At 49.4% G+C, this 27,153-nt stretch overlaps 1 protein-coding gene across 1 annotated transcript in view; it reads left to right on the forward strand.

Annotated features, from left to right (window-relative positions):
- Nucleotides 1-27,153, forward strand: part of LOC309550683 (uncharacterized protein) — a 3,164,715-nt gene that overhangs the window by 562,011 nt on the left and 2,575,551 nt on the right. The gene's annotated exons all lie outside the window — the stretch shown is intronic.

Raw genomic sequence — 27,153 nt, forward strand, 5'->3', positions numbered from 1 at the left:
TTTCTAGCAAAAAAAATTATGGTTTTTACATGCAGGAAAGAAGTGTCAGAATTGGCCTGGGTGGCAAGTGGTTAATTACCATAAGTAAGTAATATACAAATAATTATTATATATTGTTTTTAAGGTAATTTATATTTTCAAAAACTACACAAGCAGGTGGCTTAAAGGACAAATTAATGAAGTTGACCCTCGTCAGCCGAGAAGGAGGGCCCACGTCTACAACGAGGTTCCTTGCTCTTAGTAGCCTGCAAAAGAAAGGTACTCTTCCCCTCTGTGAGACCATTAATGATGTAATCTAGGGTAGCTCCAAACAGTCAATCTCCTTGAAAGGATAGATCAGTCAAGGCCTGTTTAGAAGTCTGGTCTGCAGACCAGGATTTGAACCAAAAGACACGCCGAAGGACCACTGCCGAAATGGAGAGCCGAGCCAATAGGGGAGCCGCATTCAAAGAGGCATCACAAATAAACTTCAGCGCCTGGACCAGCTGGTCCACCAGCTCAGCAAAGGCAGGGGGAGCTGTTCTCCCTCCAGGTCACGGTGTAAAAGCTTAGCCCACTTAGTCAGAGGGACCCCAAGAGGACGCTGTGGTCGTCCCCGCTCTTTAGCGACAATTTTGTTAAAATAGGCAGAGAAAGGAAACACCTTTGCCGCTCTGGGTGGCTTGTGAGTGCCAAAGGGAACCTGCGTTTCTGTCGCAGCTGCGTCCTCCATCTTCAAGGTCCCACGCACAGATACAATCAGTGCGTTCACCACGCCTTTTCGCGTGCGGTTTCAGATGTGGAGGAATCATTCTCACTATGAAAGTTTTCCGGGTGCGAGGTTGCAGACCCAGCAGGGTGACCCACAACCGCGGCGGCCAAATCACATTCAGGATCTGTTGAGGCAGGGGGAGACGGGGGGGGGGGCACTTTTTGCTAGCCTGTCATCGAAAGCCACCTCCACCTGGGACACAAAGGACTCCAGGACCGCTGTCAGTGCATCAATAGATGGTTGAAGACTTGGATGGCCCCGCAGCCTCAGAGAGGGGATCAGGTTGGGACAGGTGCTCCAAAGATTCCATGAGTCACCAGGGGGACCCCACAAAAAAGGTATAAAACACTGCAAGAGACAACCCCACCTTGCTTACAGCACCACCCAGTCACTAGGCACAAAGCACCAAGCGATCCTCAGCAGAGAGGGAGAGAACCCCACCAGACTCACCACCTAGCAGAAACAGGCACCTGCAGCCACCAGGATAAACTGAATTCCACGTGCGGCGATTAGTAAGTGAAAGGATCCAGGAGTCAGCACCAGTGAATGCGAAGGGGCTCCCACCACCAAAATTGCCACCCACAGGGCTCCACTGGCATAGATGCTGCTATTTTCAATGGCAAACCACCACAAAATAGCTGCTGGGCCACACAAATATGGCCACCATGCATAGAAACACACAGGCTACAACAAAATGGCAGCCCCGTGTGGCACCACTAGGCTTCCAGGGACCCAGGAGGGATCTCTTGACCTCAACCCAGGCAGGATGGGGGACCCTGGCAGGAGCCACAACCAGGTACAACCCCCCCCCAGCACAGCTGATCGTCTGGCTGCCGGCAGCGCACTCCCCCTAGCCCTCAGCGTCCAGGAGTTGGACCAGACCACCAAAACAGCCCCAGCATAAATGGAGGGGGGATAGGATGGGCAACAGATGAAAAGGGGGTGCCTGACGGCAAGGAGGGGAACCCGTGGGTCTGACTTCCCAAGGAGGTGCCCACGTCCACCCCAAAACCCTCCAGGAGGAGAGGGGGACAGCTAATCACCATACCAGAAACTGGGTGGGCACCGCTGCAGACAGAACTGCTCTCCATTGAAATGGGGGACTGCCGGCCAGGAGGAACACTGCAACTCGGGCCGAGACCTGGTCGTTTGGGACCTTGCAAGGCGTTTAACTCGCAGGCCATCCCCCATCCAGTGGGGCTATGTCACGGCCAACCTAACGCCGAGCTGAGGTCTGTGCGCTCTTGCTAGCCAGACTGGGTTGACCACTGGATCTAGATTATCCAGCCCGACGCCCAGTCCGGCAGTTGATTGTAGATCCCACAGGATAAATCCAGGAGAAAAAATTTCTATCTAAAAAGAAAAAAATTGCCAGGACCAAAGATCCCAGCAAGTAACTAGGTCCTTACTCCTGAAAAGGCAGGTAAAAAACTATAGCACCCATAGCAGGGAGAGGGAGTAAAACACCTGGGACTGCTCATAGGCGTAGCCAGATTCTTTTTCTGCATAGTGTCCTACTCCTGTAGGGGGCAGTATAACCCAGTAGTTATGAAGATCAGGAGCTGTGTCTGTCAATGAATGAAAGAGAAATGTGAGCAGATGTATGCCAGCTACTTTAGAATGCAAACAAAAAGGGATTTTTTAGGTCACACACAAAACTCAAGGGAGAGAGGGGTGGAGAATTCAAAACACCTGTTACTGACCTGTAGACTTTTGTAGCACAACGTTAGGTTTCAGTACAGAAAAAGGTTCTTTAAGCTGAATACAGAAATCTGTACCTTCTTTAAGGCAACCGTCTCCATTAGGAACATTTGCAGTAGCAGCCTTAGTAATCCTCCCGATGCTTTCCCAGCTTCTCCTTGAGTTACTCCCTCATAGTATCTCAAAAGGCAGAGTCACCTCTGGTACTCCATCCCAAGGCATCACTTCCCCTTTCTCCATCCTCAGTGAGGCTTCCTGAGCCCAGGAGGACATCAAGCAATAGGACACTATGGACAGGCAGTGTCCTTCTGCTCAAAAGACATGGGCAGGCCTCTAAGGTTTCAGGCCTAATCACCTTGTCACGGGTTAACGTGGCAGAGCCTGACGTAAGAGGAGTGGCTTACCGGGTAACTGGCGTGGCACAGGTTCACCAGAGATGCGGAGTCTAAGTGTTAGCCGGTTTCCACCAGGGCCCCAGATGGTGGGGATGGACTTGGCTGCTTGCTAACACCAGGTCGTGGCCCCCCGGATTCCCTGGGAGAGCCAGGAACAGGTCCAGGACCAATAGCCGGTAGCAGGTAAACAGATCAGGACGAGACAGGATGATAGTCAGGACAAGCCAAGGTCAGGGCGGGCAGCAGGTAATCAGAATCCAAAGACAAGCCGGGTCAGGTAAACAGGAACAGCAGATATAACAGGCACAGGGTACAGGAGAGCTGAAGACAACACAGCAATCACCTACAGTGACAGCTGTGTTTAAAAAGGCCGTTTTGGCGCCAATTTCGTAGCCTCGAACTACACTGAGGTAGCCTCGAACTCTGCCGAGGTAGCCTCGAACTCTACCAAGGTAGCCTCGAACTCTACCAAGGTAGCCTCGAACTCTACCAAGGTAGCCTCGAACTTCCACCAAGGTAGCCTCGAACTCTACCTAGGTAGCCTCGAACTCTACTGAGGTAGCCTCGAACTCTACCAAGGTAGCCCCGAACTCTACCAAGGTAGCCTCGAACTCTACCAAGGTAGCCTCAGCGCATGCGCATAGGCGTTCATCGGTTAGCGACACCAGTGCGCCTGCACAGGGTATTGAGTCCCTGACACACCTGCTCCTCCTGCTCCAGGGGGTAGAGGTCTGACAGATTGGAGGGAAACCCCTCTCTCTGGCTCAGACTCACTGACAGTCAACCTAGAGAACTTTATGAGGAGCTCTTTAGATCTCTGTGCTCAGGGAATACTGAAAGTCAAACCAGGAGAACCACTTTGAGGTCGAATCACACAGCTGCTCCAGGGGGTAGAGGTCTGACAGATTGGAGGGAAACCCCTCTCTCTGGCTCAGACTCACTGACAGTCAATCTAGAGAACTTCATGAGGAGCTCTTTAGATCTCTGTACTCGGGGAATACTGAAAAGTCAAACCAGGAGAACCACTTTGACCTGCAGCTGTCTTTTTCGGTCACAATTAGACCCTCCGTTCTGTAGATATCATCGACCTCATTCAGCCATTGTGCAATGGTGGGTGGTTGTTGTTGTTTCCAGCATCCTGGGATGAAACTCGGTGCTGCATTAACTAGTAGTGGTAAAATGGAGTGATGGTGTAAGAAGAAGAAGGCAGGGTCTATAGGCAACGAGTGGTCCGTAAATGTTTGCGGTATGCAATGTACTTCAGACCAAAAAGGAGCATATGAAATTGTTTTTTACTACTGTGATTCAACCAATCATTTGTAACAAAGCAAAAATGGAGTGACTTTGGTGGTGCTTCTGCTAAACAGCGGCGGTAGCAGTAGAAGGGGCTTAACCACTTGCCGACTGCCTAACGCCGATCTACGTCGGCAGTCAGCCCCTCACAGGCAAAGTGACGTAGGGCTACGTCACTAGCTTGTGAGGGTCTAGGGAGCGAGCGCGCGCCCCGAGGCGCGCTCCCGCTCCCGCGCGGTCACGGACCCCCCCGCGCGTGTGACCAGCGGACCCGATGTCCGCCGGTCACTTGGCGATCGACGGGGGAGAGGGAGAATGTCAGGCAGCTTGTGTAAACAAGCCACCTGTCATTCTCCTCGCTGTAAAGACACTGATCATACGGATCTAGTATGTAGATCCGTTGATCAGTGTCCTTACAGCTCAAGCCACAGCCAATCACAGTAGAAAGCACGCCCCTAGGGATACACACAGCCCCTCCCTCCCAAATAAAGTTAACCCCTTCACAACCAGTGTATTTTTACAGTAACAGTGCATATGTATAGCACTGATTACTGTAGAAATGTCACTGGTAACCCCAAAAGTGTCACAAATGTCAGTCAAGGGTCCGATCTGTCTGCCGCAATGTCGCAGTACCGCAAAAAAATCGCAGATCGCCGCCATTACGCGTTAAAAAAAAACAACAAAAATGACAAAAATCTTTCCCTTTGTTAGTAAACGCGATAACTTTTGCGCAAACCAATCAAAATACGCTTTTTGCGATTTTTTTTTACCAAACATATGTAGCATAAAACAAATTGGCTGAAAATTTAAAAAAATTTAGATTTTTACTTTTTTTTTGGGGGGAATTTCATATAAAAAAATGTGAAAAATATTGTTATTTTTGCAAAATTGACGCTCTTTTTTTGTTTATAGCGCGTGATCAAAAAATCGCACAGGTGATCAAATACCACCAAAAGAAAGCTCTGTTTGTGGGAAAAAAAGGACGTCAAATTCGTTTAGGTACAGCGTCGCACGACCGCGCAATTGTCCGTTAAAGTCACGCAGTGCGGAATCGCAAAATACCCCCTGGTCAGGAAGGGGGTAAAATCTTGCGGGGCTTAAGTGGTTAAGTGTGGTACTTTGTTTGTTAAACTTAGGAGAAGAGGCAGAAAGGACTGAAAACAGGGTTGGTTTGCACAAGCTAGCATTAGTTTATATCCATTAAATCTCTAAATGTAACACGGCACACAAGGTTTCTGGTCAAATCAGATTAAAAATATATTGTGCTCGTTTAAAACAATTCTAATATAAACTCTATGGATTTTGTAAGGGCAAAAATGGCTTCTGTCCTCCGCAATTTAAAATGACAATATAAAAAAAATGCCCAACCAATACTGAATTTTTCAGGCCTATATCTACAGGTAAAACTTAAAAATATCCAATTGCATTGTACTGGCTAATTATTCTTTTGCTCAAATGAAAACATTAACGTCTGTCCGGTCCCTGTAGCTGCCACATGCTGATCCTCCTCCCCCCTCTCTGTCTGGTGCACCCAGCATTCATACAGCTGCCTACTGTACATGTGCAGACCTTCTTCTTCTTTCTTACAAACCAAGGACAGTTTAGTGCATTGTTGCCTCCTACTGCTGTAGTATTGCCATTGTATCCTTTGTTAAGACTTGATTATTTTAAGTGTAAGGGACCTTTCACACAGGTGGTCTGCTCGGCAGTGGCGTAACGTGGGTTGTCAGCGCCCGGTTCAAGGTTAGTAATTTGCGCCACCTACACAGACCACTGCACTGACCTAGCTGACCACTACACAGACCTACCTTATTCCTACACTGACCTACCTGATTACTATACTGACACCTACACATACCTACCTGACCACTACACAGACCTACCTGACCACGACCACTACACAGACCTACCTGACCACTACACAAACCTACCTGACCACTACACAGACCTACCTGACCACTACACAGACCTACCTGACCACTACACAAATCTACCTGACCACTACACAGACCTACCTGACCACTACACAAACCTACCTGACCACTACACAGACCTACCTGACCACTACACAAATCTACCTGACCACTACACAGACCGACCTGACCACTACACAGACCTACCTGACCACTACACAAATCTACCTGACCACTACACAAAAACACCTGACCACTACACAAATCTACCTGACCACTACACAAAAACACCTGACCACTACACAGACCTACCTGACCACTACACAGACCGACCTGACCACTACACAGACCGACCTGACCACTACACAAATCTACCTGACCACTACACAGACCTACCTGACCACTACACAAATCTACCTGACCACTACACAGACCTACCTGACCACTACACAAATCTACCTGACCACTACACAAATCTACCTGACCACTACACAGACCGACCTGACCACTACACAGACCTACCTGACCACTACACAGACCTACCTGACCACTACACAAATCTACCTGACCACTACACAGACCGACCTGACCACTACACAAATCTACCTGACCACTACACAGACCTACCTGACCACTACACAAATCTACCTGACCACTACACAGACCGACCTGACCACTACACAAATCTACCTGACCACTACACAAAAACACCTGACCACTACACAGACCTACCTGACCACTACACAGACCTACCTGACCACTACACAAATCTACCTGACCACTACACAGACCTACCTGACCACTACACAAATCTACCTGACCACTACACAGACCTACCTGACCACTACACAAATCTACCTGACCACTACACAGACCTACCTGACCACTACACAAATCTACCTGACCACTACACAGACCTACCTGACCACTACACAGACCTACCTGACAACTACACAAACCTACCTGACCACTACACAGACCTACCTGACCACTACACAAATCTACCTGACCACTACACAGACCTACCTGACCACTACACAGACCTACCTGACCACTACACAAATCTACCTGACCACTACACAAAAACACCTGACCACTACACAGACCTACCTGACCACTACACAGACCTACCTGACCACTACACAAATCTACCTGACCACTACACAGACCTACCTGACCACTACACAAATCTACCTGACCACTACACAAAAATACCTGACCACTACACAGACCTACCTGACCAATACACTGACCACTACACAAATCTACCTGACCACTACACAGACCTACCTGACCCCTACACAGACCTACCTGACCACTACACAGACCTACCTGACCACTACACAGACCTACCTGACCACTACACAAACCTACCTGACCACTACACAGACCTACCTGACCACTACACAAATCTACCTGACCACTACACAAACCTACCTGAGCACTACACAGACCTACCTGACCACTACACAGACCTATCTGACCACTACACAGACCTACCTGACCACTACACAGACCTACCTGACCACTACACAAATCTACCTGACCACTACACAAACCTACCTGACCACTACACAGACCTACCTGACCACTACACAAATCTACCTGACCACTACACAAATCTACCTGACCACTACACAAATCTACCTGACCACTACACAAACCTACCTGACCACTACACAGACCTACCTGACCACTACACAAATCTACCTGACCACTACACAGACCTACCTGACCACTACACAAATCTACCTGACCACTACACAAAAACACCTGACCACTACACAGACCTACCTGACCACTACACAGACCTACCTGACCACTACACAAATCTACCTGACCACTACACAAACCTACCTGACCACTACACAGACCTACCTGACCACTACACAAACCTACCTGACCACTACACAGACCTACCTGACCACTACACAAATATACCTGACCACTACACAGACCTACCTGACCACTACACAAACCTACCTGACCACTACACAAACCTACCTGACCACTACACAGACCTACCTGACCACTACACAAATCTACCTGACCACTACACAGACCTACCTGACCACTACACAAATCTATCTGACTACTACACAGACCTACCTGACCACTACACAAACCTACCTGACCACTACACAGACCTACCTGACCACTACACAAATCTACCTGACCACTACACAGACCTACCTGACCACTACACAAACCTACCTGACCACTACACAGACCTACCTGACCACTACACAAATCTACCTGACCACTACACAGACCTACCTGACCACTACACAGACCTACCTGACCACTACACAAACCTACCTGACCACTACACAGACTCCTACACTGACCTACCTTATTCCTGCACTAACCAACCTGATCACTACACTGACCTACCTAATTTCTATACTGACACCTACACTGACCTACCTGACCACTACACAGACCTACCTGACCAATACACTGCCCACTACACTGACCTACCTGACCACTACACAGACCTACCTGACCAATACACTGCCCACTACACTGACCTACCTGACCACTACACAAACCTACCTGACCACTACACAAACCTACCTGACAATTACACTGACCACTACACAGACCTACCTGTTTCCTGCACTAACCTACCTGATCACTATACGGACACCTACAGAGACCTATCTGACCACTACAGAGACCTACCTGATTCCTACACTAACCTACCTGATTACTATACTGACACCTAAACTGACCTACCTCACCACTACACAGACCTACCTGACCACTACACAGACCTACCTGATCACTACACTGACCTACCTAATTACTATACTGACAATTACACAAACCTACCTGACCACTACACAAACCTACCTGACCACTACACAGACCTACCTGATCACTACACTGACCTACCTAATTACTATACTGACAATTACACAAACCTACCTGACCACTACACAAACCTACCTGACCACTACACAGACCTACCTGACCACTACACAGACCTACCTGACCAATACACTGACCACTACACTGACCTACCTGTTTCCTGCACTAACCTACCTGATCACTATACTGACACCTACAGAGACCTATCTGACCACTACAGAGACCTACCTAATTCCTACACTAACCTACCTGATTACTATACTGACACCTACCTCACCACTACACAGACCTACCTGACCACTACACTGACCTACCTGATTCCTGCACTAACTGACCTGATCACTACATGACCTACCTTATTACTACACTGACCCCTACACTGACATTCCTGATTCCTACACTGACCTACCTGACACCTTCACTGACCCCCCCCTACACTGACCCCTTCATTGACACCTACACTGACCCCCCTACAGTGACACCTACACTGGCCCCCCTTCACTGACCCCCCTAGACTGAACCCCATTCACTGACACCTATACTGACCCCCCTGAAACCTACACTGACCCCCCTACACTGACACATACATTGGCCCCCCTACAGTGACCCTTCTTCCCTGCCCCTCCTTCACTGACCCCCCTTCACTGACACCTACACTGACCCCTACACCGACACCTTCACTGACCTCTACACTGACCCCTAGACTGGCCCCCCTACACTGACTCCCCCCCTACACTGACCCCTAAACTGACCCACCTACACTGACCCCTTTACTGACCCCCTACACATTGACTCCTACAATGCCCCCCCTCTACATTGTAAGGGTTCCCCTACATTGACACCCCTACACTGACCTCCCTACATTGACCCCTTCACTGACACCTACACTGACACCCCCCACATTGACACCTACACTGACCCCCCCTTCATTGAACCCCCTACACTGACACCTACACTGACCCCCTTCACTGAACCCTTACACTGACCCCCCTACATCGACACCTACACTGACCCCCTCCACTGACCCCCCCACATTGACACCTACACTGCCCCCCCCACATTGACACCTACACTGACCCCCCCTACACTGACCCCCTTCATTGACACCTACACTGACCCCCCTACACTGACACCTACACTGACCCCCCTTCATTGACACCTACACTGACCCCCCTTCATTGACACCTACACTGACCCCTTCACTGACATCTACACTAACCCCTCCTACACTGACACCTACACTGACCCCTCCTACACTGACCCCCCTTCATTGACACCTACACTGACCCCTTCACTGACCCCCCTTCATTGACCCCTTCACTGAAACCTACACTGACCCCTCCTACACTGAACTCCCTACACTGACCCCTCCTACACTGACCCCCCCCCATCCCCACACTGACACCTACACTGACCCTCCTACACCCCCCCACACTGACACCTACACTGACCCCCCCCACACTGACACACTGACATCTACACTGATCCCCCCACACTGACCCACCTACACTGACCCCCCCTACATTGATCCCCCCACACTGACCCACCTACCCACCTACACTGACCCCCCTCCCACACTGACTCCCCCTACATCATCCTCTGTCCTACTGTGGAGGAGTTCACTTACCTGTTCGTGAGGCGCCTTACATTTAAAAATTGCGCTGCCCAGAGCCAACACGTCATTGCGCATGCGCCGCCGCCGCTCGGGAAAGCTCATATACGTTCGGCTGTTCCCAGCGGCGGCGCATGCACGGTGACATGTTGGCGCCGGGCGGCGCCATTTATAAATCTAAGGGGCCGCAGGAGCACATCGGGTGACAATGACACTGTTGTGCCCCCCCCAGATTTTGCGCCCGGTGCGGCTGGCCCCCCCACGCTACGCCACTGCTGCTCGGCAGACTCCGCTTTGCTCACTGAGGGATCGATCCGCTGAGCAGGCGGGTGACAGGTACGTCTCCGCTCACTGTACAAAGAGGGACCAGTCAGAGTCCTGCTCTCCTCTATGGGGGGATCAAATGAAAATGGACCGTCTGTCCATTTTCATCTGAGCTGAACCTCAAGACGGATGAAAAACAGGGTCACCATCCGTTTGGATTTGTCAGACAAGATCAGATCAGATAGCAGGGGGTGTCAGCGGATATGTCACCACTGACATCCACAGCTCCATGGGGGTGAATGGAGGGTCCGATCAGGTCAGCCTGAAAAACTGACTGGCAGACCTGATCGGAAAACCCATCTGAAAGGACGCTTACTCTAACGAAAACTGGTAAGAAGTGGATTTTGTCGATAACTGAGGTAAGTTAACAAATTCATGTAAGTGTAGCACCCTGCTAGGGGTAGGTGCTAGAGAGTGTGTATAGTTTTTGGCTCTGTCTGCCTATCAGAGGAGCAGCAGGTAAATTCTATATTCTCTCTGCTTAACAGGGAGCAGGATCTCTGAGTTAGGTCTGCTCAATGTGCCCAGTGTGTGATTCATGTGGTCTGGGGGAGTGTCCCCACTGTGCCCAATGGGGAGGCACATTGGACATTGGAGGAAACCTGGCCAATGAGGACACAGGCTTTTGATACAGCCCCAGGGATTGGCACAGACTGCTGTCTCTGTGCATTTTGGGGTGGGGTATAAAAAGCCAGGAGCACATGTGCACGAGGTCTTTGGCTAGAAGCAGAGTCCCGGAAGGAGGGTGGCGGCTGCCTCCTCTTCTGAAGTAGTTAGTGTGTGGCCATAGGCAGTTGGCCTGGTGAGCCAGAAGTGGACTGGAGGAGTTGAGGCATTGCGAGAACCTGGAAAGCAGTATCGTGAGTACAGAGGATCCTGCCTAAGGGCCTGCCCAGGAAGGGGGCCACTCCGGAGTGGTGTAACCAGTGGACAGGTGTCAGCTGGAGGAAAGGAAAGAGGGTGCTAAGTGTGTGCCCTGAAGATAAGGTACCTAAAGGAACATTTACCTCAGATTCATCTAGTGGCAGGATGAAGCAGCGGCCTTGCCGCATTCTCAATCAGATGACCTCAGCATTGTGAATAGTTCGATTGTTGGAGTATCCCACTCATCCCTTCTCCCATCCCAATTTAAATTAAAACCACAAAACAACAACCCCTAGACCAGGAGTTCCCAAACTGTGGGTCGGGACCCACTAGTGGGTCGCGAGCTGCATTTGAGTGGGTCACGATGAGCCTGGAATTCACTGAGAGCGGGCCTGCTTAAATTGTGCTGTGCGAGCCCGTGCAGATTACAGAGAGCCAGAGCAGTCAGATTGCGATGGATTCAGGACCCCGGCCACGCAGTTTATGGAGGCTGGTCTGCATTTCCCACGAGGAGGATACTTGCATCGGTGAGTAAGTATGTGGGCTGTTATGTAGGATATGTTCATGGGGTGCAGAGCCAGCTCCTCGGTCCTGTTGGCAGCAGCGGTGGTGGCTAGACTGGCAGCGGGATTCTCTCAGCTATAGCGGACAGAGACAGCAGCCTTGGTGCCATAGGAGGACCAGGTGGCCTGGCAGGATCAGGAGTTCATTGCAGCTTCTGTGACCCCAGTAGAGGATCTGAAGGAGAAGAGCCAGGACACCAAGACCAGCATAGAGCTCCTCATTATGGATCTGAAGGAGAAGAGCCAGGACACCAAGACCAGCATAGAGCTCCTCATCATGGAAACTCTGGGTGAGGTGTGATGGGCCCTGGAGAGGGCAAATAGGGGCTTCACCTTCACTGTGGACCGCTGGGAGAGGAAGGAGGGTAAGTGCCATACAGCCTTATATTTATTTAAATATTAAGTGTATTCAAAAATAAATTGATTGATATTTTTAATTTAACATCCCCTCCCTTTAAATAATGCATTATTATTATTAATATTTGCATTTATATAGCGCCAACAAATTCCGTAGCGCTTTACAATATTCAATTACAAGCAAGTGGGTCCCGAATAATAACTGTATTCATAAGTGGGTCTCGGCCCAAAAAAGTTTGGGAAGCCCTGCCCTAGACTGTTTATTGACTGAGCCAAAAAAGTAAAGTGCAAAGATTTCTGCAAGCAGTTGCTACGGGTAACCCAGGGGAATCCAAAAGTGTGTAAAACCAGCAACCCTCAAGGGGGCAGTGCTACCTAAGTTAGGAAAGCTATTCAAATTTAAAATGCAGACAGGAAGTTCCCCTCTGGGTGATCTCTGTACATTACAAAGATTTTAACAAACTTTGTTGCAGATTCCTAACTTTTGTTATTCTGAAGAAATCATTGTTTGTTCCTCTGTGCTGAGTGGGTCAAATGGGAGTGGTTTCATAATTATCTATCAGCTGTGGCATCTGCAGAGCTCTAATGAGGAAATCTGCTGGGCCTGCACCCCTTTAGACGTGTTCCTATTGGGAGTATCTCACCAAAAATGACATTTTTGTTGCAGGGGATGCCAGAAATCTGACTTGTATCTTAGTGCAGAATTCTGGGAAAATTGGTGAGCCAATCACACAAGCAGGAAAACTGAATTTTTGTAAAATCTTACCTGTAAAATTCCTTTCTCTGAGTCCTCCGACAGTCGCCGCCTCTTCATATTCGTCACATATGGGGTATTAGACTTTGCTCCGAAGGAGTAGCTAGGCAACAGAATATGTTAACAATAAAGCTTTAACATATCCCACCCTCAAGGGGTGGTCCCCTCAGTCAATACCCTCCTACTTCCTGCAACCATATCTCAGTTTTAGTGGAATAGCAGTAGAGTATACATTCAAACCCCAAAAGAGGGGCAGGGGCGGCGACTGTCGGAGGACTCAGAGAAAGGAATTTTACAGGTAAGATTTTACAAAAATTCAGTTTTCTCTTACGTCCTCCGACAGTCGCCGCCTCTTCATATTCGTCACATATGGGGACGTCCCAAAGCAGTGCAAACATGAGGGGTGGGAAACGCATCCGCGCCGAAAGGCAACGCAGTCTCCACATCAAAGAAAGGAACCTTACCAAAGGAAGGAAACCAGCTGGGCAACAGTAAAAAACAAGTGCTCAACAGGAGCAACAACCCAGGAAAAGACAAAAAAACCAGGGGATACAAAAAACTATCCCAACAGCCAGGAGTCCCCAACAAGGGACCCTAGGGAACAGCCGCACTAAGGACCTTGCGGCCAAAGGAAGCATCCGCCGATGCCTGAACATCTACTTTGTAGAATTTTTGTGAAAGTGTGCACGGTCGACCAAGTCGCCGCCTTACACACCTGGGCTACAGAAGCCCCATGACGACAGGCCCAAGACGTACTCAGAGATCTAGTAGAGTGCGCCTTCACAGGCACAGGGGGAACCTTCCCTTGCAAAGCATAGGCCTGTTCAATGGTCTGCCTGATCCATTTGGCGATGGTAGAGGCCGAAGCCGCCATGCCCTTCCGAGGACCCTCTGGAAGAACAAACAAGGAGTCCGTCTTACGAAAAGACTCAGTCGATTTAAGGTAAACCCTTATCGCCCGAACAACATCCAGAGAGTGCAATCTCACCTCCTTTGGATGTTTAGGCTTCGTGCACAACGAAGGCAAAACAATATCCTCATTAAGATGGAATTCCGAAACTCGTTTCGGCAGAAAAGAAGGATTAGGTCGCAAGACCACCTTATCCAAATGAACAACCAGGTACGGAGACTTGCAGGACAAAGCCGCCAGTTCCGACACTCTGCGAGCCGAAGTGATCGCCACCAAAAAGGCGACCTTTTTGGACAACATAGACAACGAGATCTCCCTGATCTGTTCAAAAGGAGCACGTTGTAACACAGATAGAACGAGATTCAAGTCCCAAGGGGGCAAAGGATCCCTCCTAGGAGGAACCAGATGCCGCACACCCTGAATAAAAGTGCCAACCAAGGAGTTGGAAGCCACGGGACGTTGAAACAGAACGGCCAGCGCAGACACCTGACCCTTTATCGTAGCCAGCGCCAAACGCTGATCGACACCCGTCTGAAGGAAAGACAGCACACGGGAAACCGAGTACGTGCGGGGTGAAAACCCCCTGGACTCACACCAGGCAAAATAGGCCTTCCAAGTACGGTAATAAACCTTCCCCGAGGAAGACTTCCTCGCGTTGATCAAAGTATGAACGACCTCTGGAGAGAGACCCTTCTCCTTCAGGACCTCGGTCTCAACAGCCAGGCCGTCAAAGCCAGCGACTGTAAAGCAGGATGGTAAATCGGTCCTTGAGACAGTAGATCGTCTCGAAGAGGCAGACGCCAAGGGGCGTCGACCGCCAGATTCACGAGGTCTGCGTACCAGGACCGGCGAGGCCAGTCCGGTGCCACAAGAATCACCGTGCTGCGTTCCGAGTGTAACCTGCGAAGGAACCTGGACAGCAACTGAATCGGTGGAAACGCGTACATCAGCCTGTACTGATGCCACGGGGCCACTAACGCGTCCGACGCGTCTGCCCGAGGGTCGCGCGTCCTTGCCACGAACCTCTTCACCTTGTAGTTGAGGCGAGACGCGAACAGGTCCACATCTGGAAGACCCCACTTCGCGCACAACATCTGGAAGACAGCCGGGTGGAGAGACCATTCCCCCTGATCCAGGGTCTGGCGACTCAGATAGTCCGCCTGCCAGTTCTCCACTCCCGGAATGTGAACCGCCGTTATCGCCGGGACATGAGTCTCGGCCCAAGACAGAATGTCGGCCACTTCTCGAGCCGCTCGGGCACTCCTGGTGCCCCCTTGGTGGTTGATGTAGGCCACCGCCGTGGCATTGTCCGTCTGCACCCGAACCGGGCAGCCCTGCAGCCGGTCCGTCCAGCGATGAAGACAGAGCCTTATCGCACGCAATTCCAGAATGTTGATCGGAAGGGAAGACTCCCCCTCCGACCAGGTCCCCTGGGCGGACAGAACGCCCAGAACTCCACCCCAGCCCGATAGGCTGGCATCCGTGGTGATTACCGTCCACGAGATCGGACGAAACGACTTGCCCCCGGACACCAACGGGGACTGGAGCCACCACAGAAGGTTTTCCCTGGTGCGATGACTCAACGAGATCTGAAGATCCAGGGATTGAGGTCGCCCGTCCCACCTGGACAGGATCTCCGCTTGGAGACCCCGCGTGTGAAACTGCGCGAAAGGAATCGCCTCGAAGGCCGAGACCATCAATCCCAGACATCTCATACACGTCCGCAGAGACGAGGTCGGAACGTCCCTGAGGAACCTGACTTCCTCCTGAAGAGTCCTGAGTTTGTCTTCCGGCAGGAAGACCTTCGCCTGCACCGAGTCCAGTATCATTCCCAGATAGGGGAGACGAACCGACGGACTCAGTGTCGACTTTGGAACATTTATCGTCCAACCAAACCCCTGCAGAGTTTGCATTGTGACAGACAGGTCCTCCTCCAGACCCTGTCTGGTCGCAGACCGAACCAGAATGTCGTCCAGATACCCCAGGACAGAAATGCCCTGGGCCCTCAATAATGCCAGAACCGGTGCAAGCACCTTGGTGAAGACCCGCGGAGCCGAGGCGAGACCAAAGGGCAACGCCACGAACTGGTAGTGATCCTCCGCAATGGCAAATCGAAGGTACCTCTGATGACCCTCGAATATGGGGATGTGAAGGTACGCATCCTTCAAATCGATGGAGGCCATGAATTCCCCCGGAACCAGGGCAGCCACCACCGACCGCAGGGATTCCATGCGGAACTTGCGAACCCGCACAGAGCGGTTCAGAGCCTTCAAGTCCAGAATCGGACGAACCTTGCCCTCCTTCCTGGGCACGGTGAACAGATTGGAATAAAACCCCCGAAATCTGTCCCGATGAGGCACCGGAACCACCACTCCCTGAGCCCTCAGGTCCCGCACCGCCAGGTGCAGATCCCGCAGGCGCTCTGGAGACAGTTGAAGATTTGAGGGAAAAAATCTGCTCTCCGGCCGAGAGAGAAACTCGATCTTGTAACCAGATCGAACGATTTCCAGAACCCATCTGTCCCGCACACGGGCCAACCAGGGCTGAAGAAAACCGAGCAAGCGTCCCCCCACCCCAAAACTGGGTGAGGGCGCCCCTTCAGGCCGAACTGTTATGGGCTGCAGGTTCGGATTGGCCGGACTTCTGTTTCCCAGACCAGGGCTTCTTCTGAGAGCCTTGGCCTTTGAACGGTTTGCCCTTGTAGTGCGGCCGAAAGGCACGAAAGGACCCCTGAGGGGGCCGAAAATTAGCATGCTTCTTCCCAGAAGCCCCCTTAGCCTTGGGGAAATGGGGCAAGAGAGTGCTCTTACCCCCGGTGATCCCCTTAATCAACACATCCAGGGACTCCCCAAAAAGGCGAGACCCATCATAAGGCAGATTGGCTAAGGTCTTACGTGAAGATTGGTCCACCGACCAACATTTCAACCAAACCAGGCGGTGAGACAACACCGCCACGCTGTGCACACGTGCAGCCAACGGAATCAGGTCCAGGTCCGCATCACACAGATACATGACACCCTGGTGGATCTGATCCACCATATCCAGGGTCGCCGCCGAGGCCGAATCGGCCACTAGGACGCGCCTAAGCATCTGCGTCCAACTTGCGATCGCCTGGGCCGCCATGAGAGAAGCAAACAGAGCCTTAAGCATAGAACCCGTAACAGAATAAGTATGACGGGCAAGAGACTCCAGTCTCCTATCCGTGGCATCACGGAAAACAGGGGAACCCTCTGCAGGAATCGCAGTGGCTTTGTTCAAAACCGCAATTGCATGATCCACTGGCGGAGGCACGCACCACCGTTCATCAGTGGCAGGCGAGAAAGGATAACGCAGCTTGAATTTACTCGGTACCGCAAAAGGCTTGCGCAGATCGCGCCATTGATCCTTAACAGCGCGCTGAAAATCAGCATTGCAGGGAAAAACCTGCGGCGTCCTGCGTTTCCTCTGCATCCCATAAGCCGCCAAGGCAGCGGGGGGACACACTTCGTCCTGCAAACGTAGCGTCTGCTTAATGGAAGCAATCAACTCATCCATGATTGCAAGCTCTTCAGGCGAGCCAGGGGGAGAATTATCAACCCCCTCAACTTCAGCCTCCACCTCAGACCCCACTAGATCAAGAGAGGAGCGGGACCCCGATAGGGGGGTCCCTGCCAGAACAACCCCATCACCTTCACCCTCAGAATCAGAGGACAGAGCAACTCTGGGCCGTTTAGTAGATTGAGCAGCCACCAGCATTTGCACCTGGGCAGCAAGGCCAGCCACAATAGTGGCTAAATCCCCCCCTGGGGGGGAAACAGCGGTCCCCTGGCTTTCCACCAATACTGTAGGAAATTTGCCCTCCTGAGAATCCATTGCCCCTGTAATGCCAGACAACCAAGGGTTAACTGCCCCTTTTTAGCAAGCGCGGCAAGCGCAGCCCACCGCACCACACTCAGGCACAATGAGACCCCCACAGGGAATATACAAACTGAACACAGGCAATGGATAGCAAGAACAGAAGGATAAAACCTGAGGAGACCCTCGCTGCTGCTGCTGCCTCGATCGGTGTTCCTGGAAAGAGGAAGTGATGCTGCCAGGGCGCTCTATGTAAGCCTATGGAGGCTACAAGAAAATGGCCGCCGTGCATGTAAACCATGCAGCCGGAGCGGGCGCCGGCAAAATGGCGTCGTTTGGCGCCGAAAACGCCGCTCCACAGTGCATAAAAACACACACATTACATCCCAATATAAGGATACATGTTAGATCGCCGCAGCGATCGCTGTATATGCCCAAACATGCCAAGAAAAAACATGCCCCACAGCACACAGCTTCTCACACTGCCCAGCCTGACACACACAGTGTCATACAGCTCCCCCCCCCCCCCCTTGCAGCCCACAGCATGCAGCCGAGAGATAGGGAGACAAGCAGTGTGATTAAAGGCAGGTTACACAGTCCCAGACTGATACCCCCCAGACAGACAGGTCCCCACATAAATACACTTACCTCACATGGCGTGGGGAACCCGCACAGGCGAACAAGCCGCTGCACATGAGGCAGGGAGAGTCGCAATTCAAGACGCACACAATGGAGGTTAAGAAACCGCACAGCGTCCGGTGAGGGAGCCACCTCACCAATCATCCCTGCACCGAACAGGGATGGGTCGTTCACTGTGCCAGGAGCGTTACCTGGCTGAACGCTCGATGGCAGACTGGGAAGCCACTGACCCACGACCTGCGACCAGGGGGATCAGCCCGAGACCCAGTCCGCATGATCCTCTTCGTCCGAAGAACTAACTAACGCTGACAAAATAACAGCTAGTGAAAGGTAGAGAGAAAAACTCAAACAAAATATTAAAAAGAAGAAAGAGTCTGGGACAGAAAGTCCCAGCACAGAGAGAGCCAGCCACTCCTGACAAGCTAGACATTAAAACTGAGATATGGTTGCAGGAAGTAGGAGGGTATTGACTGAGGGGACCACCCCTTGAGGGTGGGATATGTTAAAGCTTTATTGTTAACATATTCTGTTGCCTAGCTACTCCTTCGGAGCAAAGTCTAATACCCCATATGTGACGAATATGAAGAGGCGGCGACTGTCGGAGGACGTAAGAGAAATTATGTTTCTGGGGGTGTGGTCAGTATACATTCTGTGTACAGAGCAGCTCCAGGCGGCCATATTGCATTGCATTTTCAGAAAATTACAACATCTGCAGATTGAAAAGGAAAGGTCATTTTTAATAACATTCAACTACAATATGATTTGTGTCGCAATTGTATACGCTATATTGTTTTTTCTTTATTTGCTATTTTTTTTCCCCATGAAAGTGGAGTTACCCTTTCAATAGGAGGAAAATAAACCCCATTGTCAATATCAGTGAAAGGTAAAATAAGCCCCATTGTTGGTGTCTGTGGGATAGAATAAGTCCCATCATTGGTGTCCGTGAGAACAAAGTGTAACCCCAGCCCAGCATTGGTGGTAAGTGGTGGTACTTCCCTAATCACATACTCCCGCTGCCTCTCTGCTGATGTCGGAGTTATAGTTTTGTAGTAGATTTTCCAGGCATTGGGCCTGATGTGGGTCTGCCATGGTTACCGGTAACACCTTCAGCCCATTTAAGCTGAATACCCAAGTGTGAAATCTGAGTCAAAGACCAGTCCGGCATCTTTGGTTTGTTTTGTTTATTTGATATTGGGGATGGGAGAAGGGAATGAGTGGGATACTCATGGGATGCCGACCAACGCTTGCTGGCGCTTGAAAAACACTGACTTCCTAAACTGTACTTGAATTTGACTTCTGACCCTCTGGTTAGCTCATAAGCCCCCAAACACGGCTCCCTCCAGTCCTTCCTGACTGAGGTAGCCTCTGTATACTGCTTCTGCAACTCTCAACACTGCACGCTGTACACTTTAACACTTCAGGGTCCAACCGCTGGTGCCCTCTTTATACTTCAGGGTCCTCTCACTAGGCACCCCCTCTACACTTCAGGGTCCTCTCACTAGGCACCCCTCTACACTTCAGGGTCCTCTCACTAGGCACCCCCTCTACACGTCAGGGTCCTCTCACTAGGCACCCCCTCTGCAGTTCAGGGTCCTCTTACTAGGCACCCCCTCTACACTTCAGGGTCCTCTCACTAGGCACCCCCTCTACACGTCAGGGTCCTCTCACTAGGCACCCCCTCTGCCACCTCATTCCTTTAATCCAGGACACATATTAATTACACAGGTTTTGAGGCTGATATAATGCACATAAGGCACCAAGTGAGTTCAATTACCACCTTAATCAGCCACAGAACCTGTGTAATTAATATGTATCCTAGTTTAAAGTGATGAGGTGGCAACCCTACTGCCACTCCTGGAACCTGTGAGATGGGGACACGATGGTACAAAAATGACAAGACCACATTAACACCATGAGACATTTCTGGAGGCTGTATTTCCACTGAATCCTACAAAACGGTGATCTCACTTCTACTGAAACAAGACATCTCTATGAAAAACAGGCAGGAAGTGATGTCAGGGCCAGGAAGTGATGTCAGGTACAGACAGGAAGTGATGTCTGGTACAGACAGGAAGTGATGTCAGGTATAAATTAGAAGTTCCAGGTGAAAGGGGAGTTCGGAGGAAGTAGAGCGAAGACATTGTTGGAGGTGGTATCGGAGGAGGTAATAAGATCTTATTTTCTATTTACACCCAGTAACCCCCCCCCCCCCCCCCGTCATGTCCGTCCTCTTCCTCCATAGTCACTGTGACGGCTTTTATCTCCAGCAGATGATGATACACACATATATAGTATGGAAATGTAGATATCCTCTTCAGGATCAGAACATTTCCCCACTTACGGGGCCGGATTATTCTCTTCATGTTGGATGGAGATGTGTCACCTTCTCACCTTAGCGGTCTCTTGTAACGAGAGATACGATTCAGATTAGGGTTGTGCTTAAATTTGACCCCAATTTCCAGGATTTTAATTTGAGTTGAAATTATGAATGATTAATTTCGGTTGTCACACATAATGCCATACACAGCTTTTTACCCTAGTCAGCAGACTCACAGCAGCCAATAAAGGAGGGGAGAGTGGATAATCCCGCCCCTCAATATAAGAGGAGGTGTGAGATCAGCCAATAATGTTGTGAGGTGGATAACCCTGTAGTGCTGTAATTTTGTCCCATCACCAGGTTGGCTGGAGCCTTTTGAAGACTACATTGTCCCCTATTAAGGGCTTCAGGCAGCCATCTTGGGAAGGACAGTGTCTTCTGGTGGATACTAAAATCCTGTGACGCTTGGAGACAGGAGCACAGAAAGAGAGCACACGGAGGTGAATCATAAGGAACCCAATGTGCGACCGTTTATTGGGGTACAGGAAGGGTGGGAGATGGACACAACACAAAGGAATAGCCTGCATGGCAACAATGTATAACGGCAGAAAGAGCAATCTTCAGGAAAGGAGAAATGGTCTACAGAAAAAACAGAAGCCACGGCACAGAAGAGTTATCCTCAGGGCGGCAATATGGGACAGCAAAGGGGGGACAGTTCACAGGGCAAAAAGAAGCAATGCAGAGTGATCATCCAGGATGGCAACATGAGACAGCAAATGGGAGACAGCCCACAGGGCAAACAGAAGTACAGCTATTAGGATTGATCCTCAGGAAGGCAATATGGGACAGCAAAGGTGAGATAGTTCACAGAGCAAACAGAGGGCCCCGCAGGGATTCATTTCTTGGCACACAGGGAAGAGCAGATTTGGCACAACTGGGGTAAGTCCTTGGCATACAGAGTGGAGTTGGCACTACAGGTGTAAGTCCTTGGCACACAGAGCACATCAGAGTTTACACAACAGGGGTAAGTCCTTAGCACACAGAGCATATCAAGGTTTACACAATGGGGGTAAGTCCATGGCACACATCAGAGCCGGCACAACCAGGGCAAATCCTTGGCGCACAGCAGAGTTGGCACAATCGGGGTAAGTCATTGGCACACAGAGCACAGCAGAGTTGGCACAACAGGGGTCATTAATTGGCATACAGAGCACAGCAGAGTTGGTAAGGGGGTAAGTCCTTGGCACACAGAGAAAAGAGGGCAGGCAGGACAATCCTTGGAGGATTTGGGGCACACAGCAGAGAGAGCCCTCACAGGTTTCGGCAGTAAGTGGCCCCCATAGAAAATTGGTCTACAAAATGTGGAAAAAGGGGAGTTCCTGTGTCTGGAGAGCAGCACAGATAATTTTTAAATTATATGTCCCAGCAGTCCTAGGATCCAGAAAGTAGTACACCATCCATACTGAACTATCGGACTCAGCTGTTCTAAGCACTTTCTAGTCTCCTTCCAGTGGGATGTCCAGACATAAGTTCCCCTGTGTCCATTACTGGGAGAAGTTCAGAAAATTCTAAAGCCTCGTACACACGCAACTAATTTCCGCCGACTGGTCGTCCGTATTTTGTCCAGAGTGGTGTCTGTTGGTTGGCATGTGCTCTAGACTGCACACTAATTTTCCCGCACGACAGAATTCTACTTCAGAAGTGATGTCATGTGTTGGATTGCTTTGTATGTGTTCTTTCATCTCTGAGCATGCCTAGTCTTGCTCATAAGATTTTTCCCCATCGAAATCTGTACTAATGAGATGAAAATCGGACGTGTTTTGACGGTCGACAAAAATTTTATAGCCTGCACACCAGGATTTTTTTGGCCGAAAAGTCGGTTGTTGGAAGCATCATACTAACAAGCTGAAAATCGGCAGATCGGTCGTCGGACGAAAATTCCCGGCTGAATTTCCACTCGTGTGTACGGGCCTTAAAACTTTCTGCCAGCATAGGGATATTATATTGTACTTTGAATTCAGCCAAGACTTAAGCATCCAATGCTTGGTGCCACTGCCAGCTTGTCTGGCTTTATCCAGCTACAGGACAAAATGCTGTCTGTGCTTCCTACTGAGATCAACCAAAAGAGGTGAATAACCCTGCCCCTCACTATAAGAAAGATAGGGGGGAGGAGAAAAATAACCCTATCCCCCACTAAAAACATAGTGCCAGACCAGTCAGTAATAAGTGAGGAGTTTGATATGCCGATTCCTCACTATAACAGGAGTCTGAGATCAGCCAATAATGAGGGGAGGAGGTTGATAATCCACATACCTGATGAAGGGATCCTGCATGTCTCAGAAACATTGTACTTTGTCTTTTGGGATGTGCTCATTCTTCAATTAAGCTTTTAAACTACGCTTAATGATTCGTGGTGTGCTGACAAATATGAGGAGGATGACCCCAGCCCCTTACTATAAGAGGGGTTTGAGATCAGAAAGTATTTGGAGGGGTTCATAACCCAACCCTTAACTGTCAGAAGGTTTCAAATCAGCCAATGTAGAAGGAGGTGAAATTCTCTACCCCTTCACAATGGACAGCAGATCACAACCAACAACAGGCACCAGGTGTCCATGGATTCTCCATTACTGATAGTACTCTTGTGGCTGCAGCTTGGGCACTACCTGTATTTGAAACAACATGGAACTCCACCACAGAGTACAGTGTGAGCAGAACATCATTATGGTCACTGGCACCAGCAAGTACTCATTAGTGTCCCCATGTATCCACACTACCTGTAGGGTTTGGATTACAGGACCCACTCTCTTAGTCAACCCAGTATGGACAAGGGTTATCGTACTACCCTGCAGACTCCAGCAATGCCCAGGCGTGAAGATGGTTCACCCAAATTTCACACTCGAACCGCCTCGGAGTTAGATCCATGTGGGCAGCACAGACCCTTTGGGCATAGCAAGACACCCTCCTGCAGGGGATACTGGGCATGGACGTTACCCTGGTGTGACCCCATCAGCACAGCATGCTCTTACCACTTTGTGCATTTGCCACATTCTGGGTTGCTAGGTTGGTCTCTACCTGACTCTCCTGAGCGCTAGTTTCCAGATTTGGGTGTAGCCTTTTTCTCCTTACTAACAGGGGACCTCAGGGCTTAACAGGTCCCAGAAGATCCTTCAGAATGGCATACCGCTCCACCATCTCCATTAGTTGTTCCACCATCAAGGGTTCCCTATGGCTGGCCTAATGCTGCAGTTTATACAGTAACTGACGTTCCATTCCATCATCTGTTGTATGATTAGCTTCTCTGGCTGCAACCACTTCATAGCCAGTTGTAACAGGTTATGCATATGAGACCATAGTGACTATCCAGCATAACTCCAGCAATGAATTCAGTGTGCCCAAGCAGCCACAGTCACCCCAAGGCAGACAATCTCCCTCTTGAGTTTTGCATGGTCCTTGCGGTTCCCCTGGTAGAAACTGGGCAATGAGGCTGACCCACTGTTTGCTCAGGAAGGCCTAAATGTCATGGTACTACGTTTCTGTAGGAAATGGCTCATCCTTACTGTCACTGGGTTGCTAAGGTTGAAATCCACCTTTAACCTTTCTACTTACAGTGCATTGCGAAAGTATTCGGCCTCTTTGAACTTTTCGACCTTTTGCCACATTTCAGGCTTCAAACATAAAGATATAAAACTGTAATTTTTTGTGAAGAATCAACAAGTGGGACACAATCATGAAGTGGAACGAAATTTATTGGATATTTCAAACTTTTTTAAGAAATAAAAAACTGAAAAATTGGGCGTGCAAAATTATTCAGCCCCCTTAAGTTAATAGTTTGTAGCGCCACCTTTTGCTGCGATTACAGCTGTAAGTCGCTTGGGGTATGTCTTTGCCCATTCCTCCTTGCAAAACAGCTCAAGCTCAGTGAGGTTGGATGGAGAGCATTTGTGAACAGCAGTTTTCAGTTCTTTCCACAGATTATCGATTGGATTCAGGTCTGGACTTTGACTTGGCCATTTTAACACCTGGATATGTTTATTTGTGATCCATTCCATTGTAGATTTTGCTTTATGTTTTGGATCATTGGCTTGTTGGAAGACAAATCTCCGTCCCAGTTTCAGGTCTTTTGCAGACTCCATCAGGTTTTCTTCCTGAATGGTCCTGTATTTGGCTCCACCCACCTTCCCATCAATTTTAACCATCTTCCCTGTCCCTGCTGAAGAAAAGCAGGCCCAAACCATGATGCTGCCACCACCATGTTTGACAGTGGGGGTGGTGTGTTCAGGGTGATGAGCTGTGTTGCTTTTACGCCAAACATAACGTTTTGCATTGTTGCCAAAAAGTTTGATTTTAGTTTCATCTGACCAGAGCACCTTCTTCCACATGTTTGGTGTGTCTCCCAGGTGGCTTGTGGCAAACTTTAAACGACACTTTTTATGGATATCTTTAAGAAATGTCTTTCTTCTTGCCACTCTTCCATAAAGGCCAGATTTGTGCAGTATACGACTGATTGTTGTCCTATGGACAGAGTCTCCCACCTCAGCTGTAGATCTCTGCAGTTCATCCAGAGTGATCATGGGCCTCTTGGCTGCATCTCTGATCAGTCTTCTCCTTGTATGAGCTGAAAGTTTAGAGGGACGGCCAGGTCTTCGTAGATTTGCAGTGGTCTGATACTCCTTCCATTTCAAAACTATCGCTTGCACAGTGCTCCTTGGGATGTTTAAAGCTTGGGAAATCTTTTTGTATCCAAATCCAGCTTTAAACATCTCCACAACAGTATCTCGGACCTGCCTGGTGTGTTCCTTGTTCTTCATGATGCTCTCTGCGCTTTAAACGGACCTCTGAGACTATCACAGTGCAGGTGCATTTATATGGAGACTTGATTACACACAGGTGGATTCTATTTATCATCATTAGTCATTTAAGTCAACATTGGATCATTCAGAGATCCTTACTGAACTTCTAGAGAGAGTTTGATGCACTGAAAGTAAAGGGGCTGAATAATTTTGCACGCCCAATTTTTCTGTTTTTTATTTGTTTGTTGGTCCAAAATAGCCTCCTGCTGAACCAACATAGCCTGAACCCCATTTCTTATGACCTCCTCCATGCCTCCTTCAGAGGTTTGCAGTGCCTGAGCACTCTGAGTCTATGAATTCCGGATCCCATTTGAGGACTTAACTGCAAGTCAGTTTTCCTCTTTTGTTAATTTACCCAGAACCCCCCTATATGGATGAGGGCCAAACTGTACTCTTATTGCCTCCTTTAAGGGACCACAACCATAACAGAGGTAATATATACCTGTTTACCAAGACCCATACAGGATGTACTGTTTACCAGTACAGGATGTCCTTTATTCTATATTAATATATATATATATATATATATATATATATATATATATATATATATATATATATATATATTATTATTAGGCAAAGAGATATCTGGGAGGTAATTGCAGGTGCAATGTCTATTCTGGCTTATATAGCACTTCAACCAGTCTGGGATTCAACTACTAACATTTTTAACACAATAACACTTGCCTAATAGTCTCTGCTCCTGGTGTGGATGGACTACAACAGCAGCAGCTCCTACATGGATGGCCATATGGTCCAAATCAGTCCCTACTTCCTAGAAATTACCTTTTATAAAGAAATCACAATTGAGGCTTCTTACCCAGCAAGCAGATACAGGATGAACCTTTCTATACCAATTAGCTCTGATATTTAATGAGCAAATTATTTTTAGAAATAAAAAAATTAGAGAGAAGCAGCTTATACGTGTGCCAATTTCCACTAGTGGCAGCCCGCCTGTTAGCGCCTTACATCCCCATCCTAATATTGTGCAGCCAATACAGTCCAGATCATTTTCCATCTACAGAAAACCTACATAGGTCTAATGACCACATCAATGAGGATGAGAGAAGACCGGAGTCACGTGACTGACAGGATACTAAATTTCACCCTGGAGATCATCTACCTGCTAACCGGACAGGTGAGGAGGATTCTGGGAAGTCAGATGAGATCACTCTTATCTCTATTAATAAAACACAGACCTG

The sequence above is a fragment of the Pelophylax lessonae genome (genome assembly GCF_965119305.1).
Source record: "Pelophylax lessonae genome assembly, chromosome: 3".
NCBI classification, from domain to species: Eukaryota; Metazoa; Chordata; class Amphibia; order Anura; family Ranidae; genus Pelophylax; species Pelophylax lessonae.